Source organism: Pleurodeles waltl, chromosome 7, assembly GCF_031143425.1.
Source record: "Pleurodeles waltl isolate 20211129_DDA chromosome 7, aPleWal1.hap1.20221129, whole genome shotgun sequence".
In the NCBI taxonomy this organism is placed as follows: Eukaryota; Metazoa; Chordata; class Amphibia; order Caudata; family Salamandridae; genus Pleurodeles; species Pleurodeles waltl.
The window spans coordinates 759,558,731-759,575,992 of NC_090446.1; positions in this window are offsets into that span (position 1 = coordinate 759,558,731).

Genomic DNA, 17,262 nt, shown 5'->3' on the forward strand with positions numbered 1-17,262 from the left:
CTGCCTTTAAATAACTTTAAAGTGCACATTCCCTTTGAGAGCAGATTAAAAAATGAAGTTTAGGGTCTCTGAACTCAAAATTTAAACTTACATATTTTAGTAAAGTTTGTTTTGGGATTGTTAGTTTGAAAATGCCACATTTAGAAAGTAGGCATTTTCTTGCTTGAACCATTCTGTGACTTTGCCTGTCTGGGTTAGTTAGACAATTCAGCTGTTTGTGAATCCCCTCTAGACAGTGAGACAAAGGGGAGTTGGGGTGTAGCCTGCGTATCCTGATGAGCCATCTGGACTAGAGTGGAGGGAGGAGTGGTCACTTACACCTGAATGGGCTGTGCCTGTCCTCTCACAATGCAGTCTCCAACCCCCTGGTGTGTGTCTGGGGCCTGGCCTGGGCAAGGCAGGATCTTGTGAACAATAGAGACTTTCCTTTGAAGGAGGCCTACTTCAAAGGCAGAAAGGGGTGTATGTTTTGGACCTAAAACCCCTGAAAATCAGATCACTTCTGGAACCAAGAGGAACCTCTGACAAGGAGAAGAGCTGAAGAGGAGTGCTGCCCCTGCCTATGACTGTGCTTTGTTGGGCTATCCTGCAGTTGCTGCTTCTGCCTGCGAAAGAGGACAAAGACTGGACTTTGTGGTATATTCCTGCTTGTGAAGAATCTCCAAGGGCTTGAGTTGAGCTTGCGTTCTGTTTTGAAGTCTCAGGGCCATCAAAGACTCCCTCTGCTAACATCTGGACTCTCTGCTGAGACTCCTACCCTGCCAACTGGTGTCCTATCCAGTCTCTGGGCCCTTGAACGGTGAATTTGTCAGACAAGAGCTGAAAATCCATGCAGAGAACGCTGTGCGCGGGCATTTCTGATGCACCATCTGCAACGTGGCTGATAAACGACGCCCGCCGGCTTTGTTGCTAAAATCAACGCACCACCTGCATCACGGCAGGGAGATCGATGCAAAGCGACTGGAGAAATGATACGTAACACCTATTTGCGGCTGCTAATGATGACACAAACCCCAAGCAGCGTGGTTTTTTAAGACCATGCAACAGGGTTTTCCACTCATCGACCGGGGGCGTCAAAGTCAACCCGACTCTGCACGGATGTGAGGTGCCCCTTCTGGATATCAACGCATCACTCTCTTGTGAGGGAGAAAAACGACACATCGATGAGCCGACTGGAGGAGAAACAACGAACGGCCTCCCTTGCGAGGAAGGAATTGATGCATCGCTGCCTTTTCTGATGCACTCTCACCCGTGTGGCTTTAGTTTTTTTACGCTAACCAGGTACTTTGTGCAAAATCATTATTTCCATTGATTTCTATAGAGTAAGACTCTTATTCTTTGGAAAATGTATATTTTAACTTGAGTATGTTGGATTTTTGTCGTTTTGGTCTTATTTGATTTAGATAAATATTACCTATTTTGCTAAACTGGTGTGGTGTCCATTTTGTAGTGTTTTCACTGTATTGTGTGTGTTGGTACAAATACTTTACATATTGCTTCTGAGATAAGTGTGGCTGCTTGTGCCAAGCTACCAAGTAAGCAGGGGTTATCTAAGTGTGTTTCTCCATTGCCATGACTAGAGTGAGGGTCCTTGCTTGGACAGGGCGTAACCTGCCTGCCAGTCACAGACCCCATTTCTAACAACTGCAGACCTATTTTATCATTAGAATTCAGTGTGGCAAATAATACTTCATCAGCCAATAAGAATAAAGATCTTCAAAACTATATGGAGAAAAGGGTAACAAAGATGCACTGGGGCAAGAAAAAGGTTGTCTTCTGCCACTTTGGAAGGTTTTTGCAGTTTATAGTCATTTTCCAGACACACTAAAGTAGGATACCTTCCTAAGTTTAACACTTGCGCTAGTTGGGTAAATAATAGTAGCACCATGGAAATACGGATAGAAGGCACCAAATGTGACAATTTGCACTAGATTCAAGTTACTCCATGCAAAGAAGATACAAACTAGCAAAGATATAGGCTAGCAAAGCGCAAACGTGTTAATCTTTCCTGTCATGTTAATGTGGTACAGACATTTGGCTAGAATATGAAATTAGTATAGAAATAAATGTCCCAAGACAATGCCAAGCTCACACTTTTTAAATATATATTCTCATGGCGTCCTGCCTTTCCCTTTGTGCCGTATTTTATGTCCCAGATACTGTCTCCCAGCTCAGCAGCCAAACATGTTCACCCCTCCATTTCCTACTACCCAGTACTACCGTTTCTACCTATGAGTTCACAGTTTCTTTCCCTTCATATTGCATTACTTTTACACTATGATGTAACTTTGTGGCCTAGATCGTTCTGCCAATAGTTGTACAATGCATGTTTTAGATCCTCCACTTCATTTTATGACTTATTCCTTTTTTTGGGGCCACTTACATTTCTGGTGTTTGTTGCTTTTGCACTGATACTAAGGTCATTGTGAACTGTGCATTGTTCCATTTAAAACATCAAAACGTAGTGCTAGTAGTCACAAATCAGGTCAGACATTAATATACACGTATATGAAAATCACTCTACACATTAGCGCACACATACACACACACCTGAGTAGATTGTGCCACATACAAATGATTAACTAAAATGTCATATTTAATTTGCTATACATTGGAGTTTATCAATGCACTGACCGTTTGCCATGATATTTGTGCAGCGGTGGTCCATTCTTCAGCGCCATTGAGATTTTCTCTCAGTGTAGTAACTCTTAAAAATGTACGTACAAATTATAGCAAATTTGTAATTGCTGGTTTTAATGTTCCAAAGAGAACCACATATCCGCAGGTTACATTTTGTTTAAATTCGCTGGAAAGTATTTTCGTGTCAGAAAAAAATAGTTTGAAGACAAATGCTAAGATACCGCATGAAAAAACCTCTTCAGAGGCGATGTGCAACACTTTGAAAAGTAATTCTGCTTACTAGTCGAAGAGAGCAGCCATTAGGGAGTAGTGGACGCTAAACCATGTACGAAGAGTAAAATGTACAAGCTGTTTGAACCAATCCCTTGATGTTCAAGATAATATTTTCAACCTTCCAGCATTCCCCTCTCTGTTAAGGCTTTTAATGTATAAAACATTTACTTCGTGTGTAATGAAACAGACGAGAGAAGTCTGTACTTTCTGTATGCTTATGAGGCCTCAGTGCATCAGGAACATTCTTTAGGCTGTTCCAGTGGGATTTTTGGTTGATACAAGGGCGGCCGTATTTATGTGTGATCTGTTCCTCTTTTGTTATAAAAACGGAACAGTTTATCATCTGTGGTTTTGCTGTAAGAGGGAATTAAACTATGCCCGAGGAGAATTCTGATCTGCTACATAATGAAATCATAACAACGGCTTAGAGATCAAGCAGTGTACAGAAACATTTAGCTAAAAAAACGATGCGAGAGTGGACACTGTGATATGGCGGGACTGCAGCCACATGAGATTGGCCGACTTGATCCTGAGTCACTGATCAATAATTTATGTGGAGAATTGATCCATAGGGCTGCATGATTTTTTCTGTGAAATGCTGGCGTGAATCACAGATTGAATCTGACATTTTTTAATAAAGCTTTACCAGCTACAATGGGCAAATGAACTAAAAAGAAACTGCAGATGGCCGTGTCACAGGAGTACACGAGCTGCTCCAGTTCAGACAGATACGGGTCAGTGGGGAGACAAAAACATGGTTTTTATCCGATTTACGTTTGGGGTAATTTTTCACCCACTTGCATTTGCAATCACAAAGTCCTGAAGAATAATAAATTGAAGACATAATTGCCGTATAATCCCCCAAACGGTTATTGAAATCAGCTCCGTGATCAGGCAGAAGCTAGTTCTAAAGAAAAGTCAAACACTGCGATCCACAGACAGAAAGACCAAGGACTGGAAATTGTCAGGATCTGTGTAGGGATAAAAACAGCCTGCACTGTGTTGCACTATGTCTAAGTAAATCTGCACCCACGTGACCAATTATAGGTCTGTTGAAATCCCATTGTAGCCATAAAAGCTGTGTGTATATTACAGTTGCACGTTTTTTTCTTAGAATATTTGCTAAGACACACCTGGTGAAATTTCTACTGGGAGGATTACCACAACAAGGTGAATTCACATCTCGGAAGGATAAAAAATCTACATTATGACTGTATTACCTCCATCCCTAAGGTGTAAACCCAGAAAGGTATAGTGATACAGCATGCAGTATTCCTCGGTATCAGTATTTACCGGTTGGTGTATAGCACCACAAGAATGCAACACTTTTAATAAGGCTACTAGATATTTCTCTGCAATCGTGTGATTATTTAACACTTCACCTGAACTTGAATTTCAAAATATTTCTAATTCTGACAATTTCTAGGAAAAACTCCTCTCCCCGGTGTTTTTATCTTTATTTTATTACATATCCCATCCATTCTGGATGAGATGGTTATTCCCAAAGTTCCAATAATATTCAAACAAGCAAAACACTTAACCAAATACACAGAATGCAGACAATGGAAGAATGATTCCCTCCTCTTTCTTTTGGGCCAATCTGAATCTTATTAATTTTCAGCATCGTGAAAAGGTGCTGTGCCCTATCATATCATAAACTCACACCCAGTCGATGCAACTGTTTGAAATTTCATGGCTACTGGTACATTTTTAACACCACGCATAACAGCAATGCACATGAGCACAAATACTATTGATTCATTTGAGTGCACCATTAGTTTACATCCTACTTAGAATAAATTGAATTGCATTTTTTGCATTTTTTATATTCAACACAGTAGATACTGTGATTGCTTTTCAAATGAAACCACTATAGTGTTTAGAAATCCCAGTACTTAAAGGTTGCGACTTGGTTGCAGTTTCCCAATAATTGCGAAAAGAACGCAGAGGGTGAATGTAATAATGCGTGTTTAAAGATAGCAATGTTTATGGTGACAGGACAGCTGCAATAATGCTTGGTAGAACTTCCACACATACTGGATTCATGTGACTGCAGTCGTTTTCATTGAATATTAAAATGCATTTTAATGATTGTACAGCCTCAGGGCTCTTAAACCTGCTAAACCTGCTAAGGATGGAACAGACCCCTTCTCACCTCTAAGCAAGCTATCAACCAAAACCAGACCTCTTGTAGACACTTGATGAATATACGCCGCCATTTGCTTTTTTATGGTATTGGACTCGTTTTCACCATCTGGGAGACATCTTGTGTTCTCAGCATACCAATGAGTATATGATGAGTTTCAGATATGAGAAAACGTTAGCGATGGCCTAATAGGTTATTGTATTAATACATGTAAAATGCAGGACATTTTTCAGTGATGTACAGCTGAAGAACTAACACTGTGATTTATTTTTGATATTTTCCACATGGGATACATTTAATACCATGTAACAGTTTCAGTTTAATCTCATTCACGAGTGTGGTGGTACATATTATGAGACAGCGTTCGTTGCTTTAATATTGTCCATATGTTAAAGTATCTATCTATCAATCAATTTATCTATCTATCTATCTATCTATCTATCTATCTATCTATCTATCTATCTATCTATCTATCTATCTATCTATCTATCTAATGTTCCGACAACTGCATTTTCCCCATTTACTAAATTTAAAAGTGAAGGCGTCCAGTCCTCTGAGTTTGCAGTTTTTCCATTCAATAAATGAAAATATGCACAGACATAGAGAGGTTATGTTGGCAGAATCTATTTTAAACTTTTATATTTTAGTACACAGAGCTACAATCTGACAAAATAAGAAGAGGTGGTTGATCCGTGTAGATTTCAGCGACATGTTGATCAAAACCTGTAAAGGGAAAAAGGGAACAGATAAGTAAGCTGTTAAGTAATTCGACTTCCTCTGTATATTTGTACCACGAGGTCATCGATTGTCAATGACAGGTCTTACTTTAATCAGCACTCCTTTAAAGATAATTGTGGCTTTCAGGCCTTTCCTTCACACATTTTTTGTTTCCTATTGTGACGTGTATTATAATGTATAAAGTTTTGCTCTGGAACAAACACAGTTATATTTATACCGATTTTAGCAACTATTTATAATAATGTATTACTTTCTATCTTTCCTTTTTAGGGTCGAGCCTGCGTTGCATGCGCTCACGCATGCGTATCGCAGCGAGACGCTTTAGTGTTTAGAAAAGGGCTCGGAGCCCTGTCAAAGTCACGTCAGTGTTTTTTATTGGTTCGTGGGCTTGCCTAATAAAATCTGCTTGCTCTCATTAGTCGAAGGCATGCACACGTCATGCCTTTTCCGGTGGCTAGCCCTCCTCGAACGCAGCGACCAAGTACAGAAAACATGCGAGGCTTGCTGTTTTCTGTCTGGCTCGTGGACTTCTTCTTCTCTAATCTACGAGCGCGATCTCGCTTGGCAGAAGTCAAGCGCTTTACATAGTTAATTTCACTTTTTCAGGTTATGTACATAAATGCACTTTTGCCCGATAGGTGAAAAGTCGGTTTTGGAGTTTACAACGCGATCAGCTCTAACATGAGCAAACGCGAGACCCGTTGAATTGCAAATGCTTGTTTCAACGGTGGATGCCGATCAAGTCATTGTGTGCATGTCCTTAGGTGATTTTGTTTTATTCATGCTTTGTAGGCCATTTCATAAGCAACAGCTCTCTTTTAAATTCTGCATTCAGGTTGATTTTTCCCTGACATAGGTACCAGACCTAATAGGCCTATATTTCCGAGCACTCAAATGTATCAGCTTTCTTAAAAGGGTTGCTGTTATAGGAGTGACTGTCATCAAAAGCGAAGAAGGAATTGCACTGGATCAAGCTCCAGTTTACCTAGCATGTGTAGTTTTGTACAGTGTACTCAAATTTGTTATTATAAATATGTTACATTGGAACAAAAAATAAGTTTGTTTCACAACTTACAGAGACCAACATAGGTGACCATACAATTGAGATCTTTTTTAACTGTCCTATAAATCACAAAAATTAGATCACAAAGTGCCAATGACCTAAAGTACAAATATGATTTTATGTTTTTTTAAACAGATTTTCTTGAAGGTTTTGTCATCAGTAAAATATACAGCTTCTGCAAAATCAGGCACCTGAGGCCATCACCCTAGGGCTAGCATCTTCAATACAAGAACCAATTTATTACATTCATACAACCATCAAACTCATCCCAGTTCAGGAGTTGTTTTTACACTATTAGTAGAAGTTCCCAATTCCAGGTCGCTGTGTCGGTGTTCTATGAGGGGCAACAGAATCATAATAATGTTGGGGCATAGGGTAAGGTATGATAAAGGTATGTGCTCTAGTCACGGGGTGCATATCAGTCATCTACTATTCATGGCATCCAAGTAGTGAGAGGGCTGGGGTCATTGGCTTCTCCGGCAAGGACCCCTTTGATCATTTAACAGGCTCCTTTATGCAATCTACCAGCGCCTCCCATGCCCGAGCCACCTCCATTGAGTGTATCTCCTCCTGGCCTCTCTGAGGAGTACTTTGCCCTCATAAGTGCCCAGTGCTCTAGTTCCCTGCGTCATGATGCTATTCAGGGCCCTCTGCTTTCTTCCAGCGGCGTATAATTTCTCTTTTTGCCAGCACAAACGCTAGGTCTAGAAATCTGCAAGTGACCTTTGTTGTAAAGGTGTGAGGGAACTAACCTAGTATACAGTGGCCCATTGAGCATGGAACATCTTTGTCAAATAGTATCTGCTACCACCATTGTGGCCTCCTCCTAGTAAGCCACTAGTTGGCAACAGTCCCAAATCATGTGTTTAAGCTCAGCTCCAAAAAACCCGCAGCTGCATCCACGGTGCAGAAGTACCTGTATATATGTTCTGGGGTAAGGTATGCCGTATGTAGTATATTGTAATTAATCAATTTAAATCTGACGTTCCTGGAAACCTTTGGGGTCCTTTCCAGAATATTTGCCCAAGCCTTATCAGGTATTGGGATCTCCAGGTCTCCCTCCCACTTTGTCTTCAGGGTATCTAGTGACAGAACCATATCCCTTTGCATTGCCCTGCAGTGGCACATGAATGCTTTGATGGTACCTTCTGATAATGCCACGTATTGACAGGCATTGTGGAGATGAGGCTCTGCAAGGTCATTTTTCAAGTGAATGGGAAATGCCATAGTCACAGCTCTATCTAATAAAAAGTATCCCTGTGGGAGGTCAAATTCGGAGCAGAACTCCTTAAATGGCAGGAGCTCCCACGTCCTGAACAAGTCCCCCACTTTTCTTTCCTCTGCCATTCAGTCAAGTCCACCCAACTGCCACCGTGGGATAAGGCTTTCATCATGGTCATGGGTAGTTCTGAGGAGTATGGGATGTGAGTTCATAATTTGTGTAGGCACCAATTCCAACAGCATTACATAACTCCAAATTCCTGAGTGTCCTCTTCTGAGGGTCGTCCCAATCCCAGCAATACCTCTGTCAGTCTGGACAGGGTTGGGGAAAGGGACCCTATGGGCCTGTCTGGAACCTGTCTTCCTGCCAGCCATTGAGTGTACAATTGGAGCTGGGCTTCCAAGTAGTAGGATTCAAATTCCAGTACCACCAACCCCCCATCAGTCGATGTGTAATGTAATTTAGAGAGGGCCACCCTCCGTCAGCCTGAGCCCCACAGGAATGCCATATTAGGATGCCTAACTCTCTGAACATTGCCCTAGGGAACCATGCTGGTAGCACTCGTGAAAAAATATAACAGCCGTGGAAAAACAATCATCTTTTTTATGGCTACCCATCCCACAATTGAGAGCGGTAGCATGTGCCAGAACTCTGAAATTGCCCTAACCAATCTAATGGCTTGCCCCACATTCCCTTCTAGTATGTCCTGTCTGTTGTGAAAAAGTTTGGTCCCTAAATAGGAGAGACAGTGAGGTTCCTACATCATTTCATCCAGATCCTTCGGTGGGTGACCATTCACTCCTAGCAAAAACAAGCGTGACTTCTGTCAATTGACTCATAGGCCTGACATAAAGCCAAAGTCCTTGAGTCTTAGCCTAGCACCCTCGAGGTCTGTGGTCACATTCTGGAGGAATACCCCAGGTCACCTGCACACAGGGCTATTTGATGAAGGTAATTGCCCAACTAAAGACTCTGATATATGTTCCCTTCCCCTGCTAGGCAGGCCAGCAGCTTCATTGCCACAGCAAACAACGGAGGCGAAAGTGGACATCCCTGGTGTGTCCCTCACTTCAAGATATAGCTCTCTGAGATAGTTTGCCCCATGTGAACTCTGGCCATGGTATTCATATATAGCAGTCGGGTCCATCCTGGGAAACCTCCCCCAGTCACAGTTTGGCCATCACTTCATATAGAAACCTCCATTCTAGTCTGTCAGAGGCTTTTTCAGTGTCGACAGAGAAGATCACTGCCTTGGCTCTGTCACAGATATTAGCCTCCATGATGGCCCGAAGTCGACAGATATTGAGGGCTTTGTTGCGCCCTTGTGTAAATCCCACCTGGTGAAAGTGGATTAGTGTGCGCATCAGGGGGAAAGAGCCTAGAGGCTAGTATCTTACTGAGGATCTTGTAAACTAAATTCAGCACTGACAGGGGTCAGTATGCGCTGCATTCGTGTGGTGGTTTCCCAGGTTTCAATAACTGTGCTACCAAGGCCTCTTGAGTTGAATTTGGCAGGCGGTCCATATCCCTTGTCTCTTATAGAGATCTAGTAGTTTAGGGCCCGGTTGTACCTTAAATGCTGTATAATATTCAACTGGCAGGCCATCCATCACAGGTGTCTTCCCTCTGGCCAGTCCCTTAATAGTCACTCTCACCTCCTGAATAGTTATTGCACCTCCCAGTCCTTCAGCTTCTTCCTGTGTGAGAGTTATCAGGGGCAGCAGTGCCAAAAAGGCATGCACTGCCCACTTATCATGCCTGGTAATTCTCTTGTAGAGCCCTGTGTGATATTGCAGGAAATGGCTGTTGATATCCTCCTGCCTATAGAGTCGGGCGTCATCTTCTGTGCGAAGTTCCACTATCATGGAACCCCTCTTAGCTGAGTTAGACAGCCAGGCCAGCAAGGAGATTTGTTTTGTCACATTCAACGTGAAAACACCATGTATTCTTTATAGTCAAAACATCAAAGTCCTTCTACCTGGCCTGCCACTTTTTTTCTTTTGACTCCAGTAAGGTTTGCTGTAGTTTCTGGTCTCCTTTTTTCCACCTCTCGTGAGTCCTGTTCAACCCCTCCAGCACCTCTCACAGTAAGGTACCCCCGACCCCCACTGATTCTGCAATGCATTTCCCCCTTATTATCCACTTAAAGGCATCCAATTCTACTAAAGGGGTACAGGCAGTGCCACTGTTATCCTCAAAGTAACACCTGATTTGTCCTCTTATCACCTCTTGGCATTGCGGATATTCCAGTGATTCGGGTTTTAAGCACCACATTGGGGGTACGCTGCTTAGGGCGCTCTCACCGAAGTTGTAGCAGTATCGAGTTGTGATATGAGATTGTGCAGGCCAGATGTGCAGGTAATGCACAACTGGAGCAGAGAGAAATGTGTCAATGCATATGTGGAGGTCATGTAAACTTAAATAGAAGGAGTAGTCTTGCAACTGGGGGTGCATTTATTGCCAGGAGTCTATCAGACCCCATTGTGTTTGGCAATCCGCAAAGAGCAGGGCTGTCCTGTGTACTATTGAATACCTTAATGGGGGGTGTGAGCAGTCAGCCTGTGGATCTACTACACAGTTACTGTCCCCTCCCACGATAGTAGACTATACTAGATAGGGAGCCAACTGGCCCGATAATCTCACCAGAAATGCTCCCTGGTCTACATTCGGGGAGTAGATGTTAACTATTGCTAAATCCTGACCTTGCAGGTGACCCATCACTACAACATATCTTCCCTTGGGATCTATAATTTCTCCCATGTGTTGGAAGGGGACCCCAGCTCTGATCCAGGTCAGCGTGCCCCTTGCATAGGCCAAGTAAGTGGCCTAATAGGCCTGACACCTTCATCTCCTATGCTCCTTAGGCGTGAGATATGTCACTTGTAGTAGTGCTACATGGATCCCTCTTCTATTCAGGTAAGAAAAGCCTTTATAATGTTTTGTCATAGTTTGCATTCCCCTGATATTCTAAGAGAGTAATTTGTAAGCTATGGGTGTACCCATAATTTCCCTTGAGGAATCTTCCATTCGCCGCCCTCCCTCATCCCCATCCCCACCAGGGCCCCCTAAATGCAACGTCCAGCAATCTTATAAAGCTAAGAAGGTCACAACTCATGTATCTAAGTTCAAATAGGATTTTAATTGAAAGCTGTATTAATGACACCCATGCACTGGGGAATGTTATTCTGCCAGTACAATAGTATCAAAAGGATAGCCATTTCAATATCCGTCTGCATTAAGGGGAATTAGATGTAGGTGGAGAGGTCAGACATCACCTTTGTAATGAGGAGAGAGCAGCCCTCATTCTTCTCGATTTGTCAGAAGCTTTTGACATTGTATCTCATTCTGTACTTCTACAACAGCTGTCTCAGCTTGGCATTTTTGGCTCTGCCCTTAGATGGATTCAGTCCTTTTTTTGGACAGACAACAATTGGTTAGATAACCAATTTTTCTTCAAACGATAAACACTCAACTGTGGTGTCCCTCAGGGGACATCTTTGAGCCCTCCCTTATTTATTGTTTACAAGTATCCTCTTGCAGCAATGATTGAATCTTTTTGAATCAAGATTATTTTCTATCCTGATGATATCCAGCTGATCTTTTAATGGACCGCTCCACTAACACTTCAGCAACTCCTTTCAAAATGTGTCTAACTAAAGTTGTGATTGGATGCACAATCGCTTGTTAAAATGTAACTCAGATAAAACAGAGATTGTATGCTTTGGTTACAATGAGAATTTTTCTAAAGTTCCAGTCTGTGATTGGTGGCTGAAAGATCTGCCATCTCCATCTGCTCCTGTATACCTTGCTAGAAATGTAGGTTTTAAATTCAACAATGAGCTCACTTTTCACCTCCAAATGCTGGCAGTCAGTGGCTCATTTTTACTATTCTGAAAGCTTAAAAACATTCTGTAGCCTATATTTAGTTATTTGTAAGGTTCTGATAAATTATCTACAGGTGACCCAAAATAAGGGAGGGAGTCTGGTTCTTGGATTACTCCAATGCTACTCTATATTTCATCATCTTATACAGCTGCTCTGGTTGCCAATAGCAAAATGGATTCAGTTTAAAGCTCTTGTGCTGGCTCTCTCCTTATACCCTTTGCAGTTTGTTGAGATCAACCCGTGTTTATTTTTCAAAATTCCAAAGTTTAAATGAAAGGGAAGAAAGTTCATTATCCTTCTTTGCACTGAAGAGGACCAATCTTCCTTTTCTGATTCATTCCGCTGAGTCACAAAATCATTTTAGGAAGCCCTTGAAGACCAGGCTATCTGCTACATTGTAATGCTTGTTCTTGTAATGCTGTGTGGTATTTTGCTAGCCCCGGATGCCCATGAGGGTGACTGTGTGTACTTTAAACATCAGCTCATTCATTTCATGCATTCCTTCAATCAATTCCTTGATAACTATAACAGCATCTTAAGGAAGGAGGTCCAGAGTTTTTCTTGGCTGTCTGACACTGTCAACCAAATTGCAATGTAAATGCTACCCTATCTTGATTAAGTGCAATGGCCAAGTTCAATGAAAAGACCACTGTGGCAAATAATTCACTTCAGAAGAGAGTGAGTATAAGGCCTGGAGCAGAATCACTCATTCTTTAACTGATTAGGACTGGTTGGCGGGAACAATCAATAAGAGAAGTTATCATTAGCAATTGAACATAGCTATGTAGCAAGATAAATATTTGGCAATAGTTTCTTGGAATTCTGATGGTTTTAATTATTAACTAGACTGTTCTGATATATCATAATTTCATTCACTACTGAAGGGTCTCCCTGTTCAAGAGACATGGTCACTCAATCAGATTATTTTAGAGAATTGCATTTTTATGTAACTGCAGAACCTCTGTTGGGTGTGGGCAAACGGAGGTCCTTTGTATTGGCTTCATAAATTCACCGAGCTGGTCAAGTTCAAGTTTGAGTTTTGTCTATGATTATTTTTATTTTTAAAATGTCCCTGTTAATTATGGTCCTGCAGGTCACAATATACCCATGCCCTGGTACTTATCAGTGGGGAGATAGTCTGGCTCGAAACGATCTCAAAATACTTTTATATGCTTGAGAAGTATTTAACTGATATGCTATATGTAGCACAGATTTTAATGTGTGTTGAATGGTCTTGGCCATCTAAGATGATGTCATTCAGGACTACAATTTAGCCTTAGAGCCTGCCGTAGCGGGCTCTATCAGCCATTAAAGGGCCACTCCAGCCTTTAATGGTCAGTAGAGCCTTCTACGGCTGGCTCTAAGGCTATTAAAACATTCTGTCACTAGAGGGCAGAATGTTCTAATACATAAAACAAAGTCCTCACAGAGCCCGAGGGGATTTGAATCCCCTCGGGCTCCGCAAGGCCTTTCTTCGCAGCGGTTGCTTGAACAGAGAGAACTTTGGAATGTTGATGCTCCAGGCTTTTACCAGCCAGTAAAAGCCTGGAGTACTACATTGTCTGCAAAGGAAATCCCAACATTCCAACATGCTAATACAGCTTGGATGATTTCACTTCCTGTCTTATTGGATTTACTAGGAAACCAGATAGCTATAAGGGAATTCCAGTTTATTAAAGGCTAGTTTTTCATTTATGTCCCCAAAATGTTTTACTTGAGCTCAGGGGTTAGCAACCTCCATCACTCAATATACATTTGGGAAATTCTGTTTGTTTTCCTCTTATAGGGAATTACCATTTCTGCCCAGCCTAGAGGGTGGTGACAGTGTCCAATGCAGTGAAATTGATGTTTTCTCACTGACATGTAATCTTGAAAGGGTTGTACTTGCAGATGGGCATGCAAGTATGGATGACAGTATAAATGTGAATGTAGACCATGAGCCTGTAGATAATAACAGGAGTTGCAGCCCTAATAATTACCTATACTTAAGCATTTTATGCAGCCTATTAGTTATCTCTAATTATCCTGCACGGATATTAATCCCGGAACACAAGGAACTATCTCATTCCAGTGGTATCCCAACACAGAAACAGATGAGTAAGACAGATTCGAGTTTGGCAACACAGAATCTGCCATGGTTTGCTGCCGATATGAGCTCCTAAATAGATACTATCAGCTTAAATAACATCTTTGGAAGGGTAGTAACCTTCATTTGTAAGAATAGACAGCAATACAAAATTCTTATAAAACATAACAAACGAGAGATGCGCAAATAAATTAGTCTAGGATATTTTATATCATCACTGAGGGCAAAGATGTGTTATTTTGAGTGATGGGCTGGCCCCTAATATGAGCAAACGCCCTGACATAAAGGGTATCCCAAAAGGATCCATGGTCCAGTACATTAAATGTGTGGCTGTGCACAGCAAGGTTGGCTGTAGGCCATACATCCATAGACATCTGATGCCAGTCAGGCCCTGCAGCTAACTATGCACAAGCAGCCAATGCCACTGCACCTGCATGCACCATGGTGGTTGACAGGAGAGTCTGTTTTATGACCAGACCCTTTTATCTTTTTATAAAATGTATTTTTGAGTCTGTGGATCCAGGGTGCATCTGTGGTTCTACACAGGAGGGGGACGCTGGGTGATGCAGATCCACAGCAAGGGTCCCTTTGAGACTCTCTCACACTTGCCAAAGGGTCAGTGTGTACCCACCCTGCCCCCTAATGTGTTCTTTGACACCTTTTTTCAAGACTCGGAGCACTCAGGCCCGAGTCCTGTAATGGCAGCTGCAAAATGTCCGTTCATATTGTGGCCAGCCACTCACAAATTCCAGTGCAGCAGTTTATTTTCAGAATCTGCAGTACCAGCCAATCAGATTTTTATTTTATTTTCGGACTGCAGAGGTACCACTGCACTAAATTTGTCTAACTTTAACCCCTTCAGGCCCATCCCAGGCACCTTGTTTAAATGCTAGTTTCTCAAATACTGTTCAATGTCTTCACAATCAATAAAAAAATCCATGCTTTCTGTGTAAAGTTCTAGCTTTGTGCCATATTTGGTGTGTCTTTTCAACTGTTTTTATGCATAAGAGGTAGAAATGCAAGGTCAGAATGCTAGGCTAAGAAAGGTGAAAAACACAGAAGAGCTATCTCACTAGGAAGTTTTACTGATATTGTACTTCACTGAAGCAGAAAATAGTTGTCAAAATAAATCATTATGCTACTGTTGAGCTGTGCAGACTTCATCTGGCCACCACAGATTTAGTGAGAAAGAGTGCAGACTTAAATCATTCAGAACACATTGAACGTTGATGTCACATTTCTTTGTTGAAAATGGTTTACCAATGGATAAAGGGGGAGTGTTCTAAATATTTCTAATTTTAAATAATATATATTTATAAACATTATGGGCCCCTATTCACAAATTTATTTTTTGCCATAAACCTCTGCCTTTTGATGCAAATACATACATTTACCTCTGGCAGGTGTAAGTGAATTTACAATTGCAACAAGCACAATTAAATGCCACTCAAGGGAAGTAATCACTGCGTGTTGCAAAGAGTGTTTTAGCTATATGTTGTGGAATGCACCCATAACGTATGTTTGTGGGCATTTCCAACCACTGATCTGACCCTTGCCCACCCTGGGATTCGTTGTAAAGCTGCTCCAGTTAAGGCTTAGAGTCACTCTCCTTCCAGGATGGAAAGAGAAAAGGATCACCCCCAAACTTGGTAGGGGTTCAGGAGAAGTCTTTCTACATGGCAAAAAGCGTTTACCTGGCACAGAAAAAGAAAAAAAGTGCATTTGCAAAAGGTCCTCCATTCCCTGCTACCCTATTTAGAATTTCAAACAGGAGAAATACGGAGATCATGTCACAAGACATTGTCAGGAGTACACCTTGTCACCTATGTCTCATGCTACTTTACAATTGTACTTCTGGGAATGTATGGGAATTCCAAAAATGTAAAAGTACCTTCTGGCAGAGATGTACATATGTATTCATATTTTCATGTTTCTTCATGGATATGACACTTTAAAAAGAATCATAAACGGCACCTTTGCAAGCTATTGTCTGAGGATGCCTCTCTCTTCATCTCTAACTGTGAAACTGTTACCTACTTCCACAATCACCTTTTTCAATATCCTAAGTACAAAGACAAAACACTGAGGGCCATATTTATACTTTTTGATGCACAACTGCGGACAAACTTTATTTTGTGTTCCATGAATAAATGAGTTGTAAAATGGCATGTTTCCATAGTTATTTAACTAAAACATGTGCTCTCATACTTTTACTCCTGTTGTGTTTTGGCACATTAAGCAGGCAAATATAAGTTAACAATACATGCACAGGTAAATATTAGCATTATACTATAAATAGATGTTGTCATATGTCATTATTTAAGGAAATCACACCCTGTTTTTGAATTCCCCAAACCACCAATCTTCTTAGCAGTTAGTCTGGAACTGATGAAAGATTGTATGAAAAGTCACTCAAAAGAAGCCCAATTGTCTGTATATTTCCATTTTATAAATCAACACAGACAGGAAACACATTGTTTTCTGTCTGTATTTATCTGTAAAAATCAATAAAAATTGAAAACTGGGAGCCTTAGATATAGGACCTCATTACAACCCTGGTGGTCGGTGTTAAAGCCAACAGGCCGGTGGAAAAAAGAAATTGAATCACGACCATGGCAGAAACCGCCCACACAGACAGCCACTTTAACACTCCGACCGCCACAGAGGTAGAAACAAACACTGCGGCGGTAATCCCAACAAACAGGTGGAGGACAAAGTACTGCCCACACTATTACAAAAGGTCTATCCGCCACCTTTTCCGGGGCGGAACCAACGCTATCAAAAGCATGGCAGAAACAGTAAATAGAAGGGAAAACCTCACCTCTCGACACCCAACGAGGAACCAGGATACCATGGAGCCCGAACTACAGGTGTTACCAATGCTGCTCTTCCTCCTGCTCTATCAGGATCAGGATAGACGCCGTCGACGACCACGGTGATTACTGCACCTACAACACAGGGGGGAAGAGAGTGGCACACACACGCAACACGCAATACCCCCACCCCCACCCTCACCCACAACAACAACAACATACACACAAATACATGCAGCAACATTACATATACACCCCATCACCCCCTGGAAGAAAGCAAGGACAAAAGGAAATGATTGTAACCAGTGTAATCATGAAAAATCTGATAGTCAAAAATCAAAATTCAGTATATACAAATATGTACACCAACTACACAAGTCCGGATAGTGTACCAAT